We start from the raw sequence: 6000 nt of genomic DNA, 5'->3' as shown, positions 1-6000 counted from the left end.
AGGCTTTCTGCTCCCGTAAAGATTTATAGCCTCGGAAGCTCTGTACAGGGTCACTATGAGTCGGAACCGACTCCATGGCACATAACAACAAGAAGCCACCACAACACTTTGTGTGTGTGTGTATGAGGGAAAAAAAAATCTCATAGAAAGTGCCACTTCTACCCACCCACTCATTTGTAAATTCCAGGCAAAGGATTAAAAAGAATTCGGCCCCTCATACGATTTTAGCAATTAAACTGTCAGTGTATCTTTTATATTTTAGTTTCTTACAGCAGTTTGTTTAATTACTGAACTATAACAGACAAAACTAATTAAGAGGTGGGGTGTTGTTATTTGGTGCAGTTGAATCCATTCCTACCCTAGCGACCCTACATACAACGGAAACACACCTCCCATCCTGCACCATAGTCACAATTGCTGCTATGGTTCAGCCTATTGTTGTGGCCGCTATGCCAGTACGTCTCGTTTGGGGTCTTTTTCGCTGACCCTCCTCTTTACCAAGCATGATGTCCTTGTCCAGCGACTGGTTGCTCTTGATAATGTGTCCAAAGTATGAGAGATGAAGTCTGGCTATCTTGGCTTCTAAGGAGCTTTCTAGTTATACTTCTTCTAACACAGATTTGTTTTTCTGGCAGTCAAGAGTTTGTGAAAAACTCCTCTTATGTTTTAAATCCATTTCTCTTCAAACTTTTTGAAGCTCCTTTGTGTTTGAATTTATATACTCATGTCTGTCATCTTTAAAAATTTTATATACTCATTGTGTAATTAAATTATTTCAGAAGACCGGAACAAAAGAATTGAGTACCTAAAGGTACTTTTGAGTTACTTAAGTAGGACAATTGTGGCTATTGAATGTTAGCACATAAAAAAATGTGAGGATTTTGACCCATCTCTCCACCCTAGGAGACATCCTTAAAATTACATTAACTTCATCTGTTTCCTAACGTTCTAATAATGGGTATTCTGAACTGTATGTAGAGTTTTTTTTGTGTTAATTCTTAGCAGATCACTTGTGAAGTTTCCTTGTACATGTAACTGAACTGGCAATTTTGAGAAACAAGAGTAAGAAAAACCAAAGTGTCTCTCGTTTGGTTAGTTATCCTTAGCAAGAACCAATTTCAAACTCTTCTTCCTGAAGAATTTCTAATACACTGACACTGATCATTCAGCTATGGGGTTTCTAGTATTGGTTTTGCCTGCTCACACCTTTTAGCCAGGTCTTCCAAGGCACAATGAGAGTGAAGCATATTATTTCTTGCCTCAGGGTGTGGTGCTGTTAGGTAAGCACTGGATTGCAAGGCTCGCAGTTCAAACTCACCAGCTGCTCAGAAACTATGTACAGTTGTTATGAGTTGGAACTGACTTGACTTAAAGGCAGTTTACAACCCTTTAAGAATGCAGTACTTGTGTGGTGCTGTAGGGTGAGCACTGGACTGCCAACCAAAAGATTGGTAGTTCAAACCCACCAGTTGCTCCTCAGGAGACCTTATATACAGGGTCGCTATGAGTAAGAACTGACTTGATAGGAGACAACAACTCTAATACTAACTTTTTCTCTGCCTTTCCAACTTTGTTGACTAATGGTTTGGGGCTAAAACTAACTACATTAGCTCAGTATAGAACTCCTGCAAGTCTAGTAAGAATGAATGGTTTTGCTTGAACAGTTTGAATGGTTTTGATATTCCCAGATGGCCACTTGGATTCTGGCTGCATTTCTTAAAATTCTTTGGTTTTATCTCTTAAGGAATTACAGTATGAAATGGGAAACCATTTCTTTGGTTGTCACTGAAATATATTTTAAGTGTAAAAGCAGATCTTTTCTGTTGTCTTTTAAAAAGCTTTGAGTCTCAAAGTTTTAATGGAAACTAATAATTTATGTTTATCTTCTTTGGATTTCTGCCAAACAGGATAATAGAATTTACTCAGTTGATAGTACAATGGTTTGAAGTTTATTGTGAAACAAATATTATGTAACATCAAAAGAACAGAAAAAAATGGATAACTCAAAAATGTTAATGGGTCGAATAAAAAGCTATGCATTTCCATAAAAAAAAAAAATGGTTCTCGTGATTTTTTTGTGTGTGAAACTTTTTCTGAATTGAGTGTGAAGGTTTACAGAACAGATCATCAGTTTTACATGCAGCAAATCACACACACTAGTTTCATCTCAATGAATGCAACCCCCGTGTAACAAGTTATCCCAATTCCTCCCTGTGGTTCCTATTTCTATTCTGCCCTCCTACCCAGCCCCTCTTAACCTTGTCCCCAAGTAAATGCTTGAATGATTACTTCATGGTAACCATACCTCACTAGTGGTGTTGCCCCTATATACCTATCCACCGCTTGGTTGAAAACTAGGCCATGAGTTGCATTCTAGACCTGAAGGGTGGCAGAGGACATAAGTGTCGGGTTCCTCGCCTTTCCAACCAGTTTTTTATAATTTGGAGGTTTGTTCCAAATTGTCTCCAACTCTAAGACACTCTAGATCCCTTCCAGAGCAGTTGGTAGGGATAGCAGGGCATCTTCTAGTTCAGGTTTTGGAGTCCTGGAGACTGATGTTCACGTGTTCCATTAGTCCATTGGACTGATTCCAAGAATCAGTTTTCATCACTCCTATCTTCCGCACATGCAAAGAACAGTAGCTGCACCTTAGATGGATCCTCAGCTTTGAAGAGCCCAGTTGCTACTCTCTGTGTGGTTTTTAGTTAGGTGTACTGTGTCTTTTAAGTCCGCTACTTTGTAAGAAACTGCCAAACTGTTTTCCAAAGTCAATTCCATTTCAGTGACCCTGTATAATTTTAGGAATGGCTGCCAACCTTGTTGTGAAGTCCAGTGCCACACCAGGACTAGTGTTTTGTAAGCCCTCCAATTTGACTAGTTGCTTTGTCCGCTGGCCATAATTTAGTTTATGAGGTGTATTGTTAAGTGCTGTCAAGTTGGTTCGGACCTATATCAACCCTGTGTAGGGTTTCTGAGTGAGCTTAATCTGGTGAGTTCAGATGACTTTGAACTGCAAAATGACTTTGTAGTCCAGCACATTAACCTGCAGCGCCACAGTGAGAACACATGAGGTTGTTCTTAATTTGTATCTTCCTAAATCCTGGTATGGTGGTGTGGTAGAGTAAGCACTGAACTGGTAACCATGAGTTTGTCAGTTCAAACTCAACAGCCACTTTCAGAACCCCTTTACAGTCACTAGGAGTCAGAACCAACTCACCGGCACAAAACTAGATATTTAGCATCTTTTGATTTTACTGGCATAGGTGTTTATTCTACAGTACCACACCAGAATGTGTTCAAATGCTTTGTTCACTTTTTAAAGTTGTTTTATTCAGTTCTGACATTTTAAGTACAAATCCTTGTTTTCTTTAAAGCTGGTGCAAGGCTTGATACTTTTTTAAGATAATGTTCACTTATTATAGTAGTTAATATGACCTAACAGTGCTCTTGTTCATAAGATCAAGCTTGTGACAGAATTGCCAAGAATTCTACATTCATGTTAGTGCGCCTTTTTCATCCAGTTATCTTGTATACTATGCTCACTGCCTCACATCTTTTTTTGAATAAAACAGGATGCAAACGAGAGCTTTCTATACTTCTGAAGGCAGCTGTCAACTTGGAATAACGTCCTATGGATTTTCTCTTTTGTTTATTTCATGTTAAGGATTCTGAGAGCTGGAAAAACTCAGCTATCTAATGTTTTATGTACTGTTATAAATGACTAGTATTATTACTACTTGGGGCAAACAACTACTCCCAAACTCAAAGGTAAAATACATGTTTAGCTACTAAATTAGTTGTTTTAACCCAAAATATTTCTACATGGGGGACAAGGCTTCAAAGTTTTGGGGAAATTTTTAAATAATGAAAAATTTCCATGAACTTTTTGATGGCCCAGTGTCACTTAAACAAGGTATGATTTCAAGGATTTTGTCAAATCCTAAAACTTTTTTGGGGGGTCTGCGTATACAGGTCATAATACAAATCCATTAAAAAAATGCAATCACAAAAGGACAAATACTGTGAAATCAATGATGTAAAAAGTTAAGAAAAAGTTTTCTTGATAAAAGAAAATGATCTCTAGTGACAGGGTAGGGATGAAGAAAAATTATTTCATGGGCTAGAAGATTGTTAAGTGCCATCGAGCCAGTTACAACCCATAGCTACCCTGTATAGGGTTTCCAAGGAGTGGTTGGTGAACTTGAACTTCCAACTTTGCAGTTCAGAGTGCATTAGCCCATAGCACCATATCAGGACTCTGGCTAGAGGATTGTTGTTATGTGCCGTGGAGTCGGTTCTGACTCATAGCGACCCTGGCACAGGGTTTCCGAGGCTGTTAATCATTTCAGGAGCAGAACACCTCATCTTTCTCCCGCAGAGCAGCTGGTAGTTTCGAACTACTGACCTTGCGGTTCGCAGCCCAATTCATAACCACTATGCTAAGTGTTACCATGGGTGATGCTGATAATTGCCATCAAGTCAGTTACAACTCACAGAGACCCTGTATAGGGTTTCCGAGGAGCAGTTGGTAAGCTTGAACAGCTGAACTTGCGGTTCAAGCTGACCCTGCAGTCCAGTGCATTAGCCCACAGTGCCACATCAGGACTCCAACTTGGGTGATAAGGCAGGCAATAATCAAGAAGAGGGAGGCTAGCATAGTAAATATGAAGGTAACAGGAGACATAGAGGAATGTAAGAGTTAAAATAAACAGGCAAATACCGTTAACTGTTGGTACATGAAGGGGATTGCAATCCTTATAATGATTTAAAACTGATGATCTGCTCTGTAAACCTTCACTCAATTCAATAAAGTTAAAAAAGAGTGATGTCACCATAGTGGACAAGTTGTGTGGAGCTGTAGGGTAAGCCAAGGTTGGCTGTTCAAAGCCACCAGCCGCTCATCAGAAATCCTATGCAGGGTTGCTATGAGTTGGAATGGGCTCAACAGTATTTAACAACCACATCCACCTAGAATTAATCCATAACCAAACCAGGAAGAGGTGGAGAGTTAGGAACTATAAGCCATTTTCTTTCTTGGTGTTTCTTTGAATTAATGTAGCAAATTACCTAATTCCCTCCCTTACCCAAGGCAGTCACTAAAGTCACCTCATCCCAGTTGGATTATTACATTCCTGCGTGCATTGTCTTCTAAGGGACAGGGGACCTCACACCTGTTACTGCCAAGGTGAATATTTTCCAAATAACCTTAAGCTCATCACTGAAAGAAAATTAAATATTCTCCCAAACTCTCAGTAGTAAATGAGTACACATACAACATTTGGTTGTTAATCCCACGATGTGAGGATTTCCTGCAGAGTGCCTTTAATGTGTTTGCATAAGCAGCATCAGGACATGCTGATTTTGGCACCATAAATTAAATGTGTAGCATTCAAGTCATCCCAACCAATATTTACCCAGTTGAATGGAAAAACTGAACAAAAACATAGTTCTGATAACAGGTCGTATTCACAAACCCAGCAAGTAATTTTTAGGCCTGCCCTTAGGGTTGTTTTGTTATTGTTAACAAACAAGATTCAGAAGATAAAATACTTCCGCTCTCTGTTACAGTAAATGTTTTTCTATATAAAATGTTATCTCCAAGTCAAAATATTTAAAGTCAGGTGTTTTAAGTACCTAAAATCATAGCTATGTTACTGTTCAGTAACTCCATTCAAAAAAACATACTGCAATCTTGAGGATACCAAGGAGAATGCTTAGAAGTGTTTCTTCCAGGTGCTTAAAAAAGACACATCCCATTTTGCATACTTTCAGACTACCACTATGCTTCAATAACTTCTATCTGCCACATTTTTCCTCCAACAGGTAAACAGTATGCTGAGAATAGAAGTTATAAAAAGACAATCATAAACGATTAAATATTGGTAGGCATGTCAGCTTTCTTTTAATAAAAACAAAAATAGTCATTGTCATCTAGTTAAACAGGTTTTTTGTTAGATTGTTCCAGTTATTGAAAAAGGGCCCTTAAAAATCCCAACTGCC

Source organism: Chrysochloris asiatica, unplaced genomic scaffold (assembly GCF_000296735.1).
Source record: "Chrysochloris asiatica unplaced genomic scaffold, ChrAsi1.0 scaffold00210, whole genome shotgun sequence".
Classification (NCBI taxonomy): Eukaryota; Metazoa; Chordata; class Mammalia; order Afrosoricida; family Chrysochloridae; genus Chrysochloris; species Chrysochloris asiatica.
Note: the sequence above shows the minus strand (reverse complement) of the source record.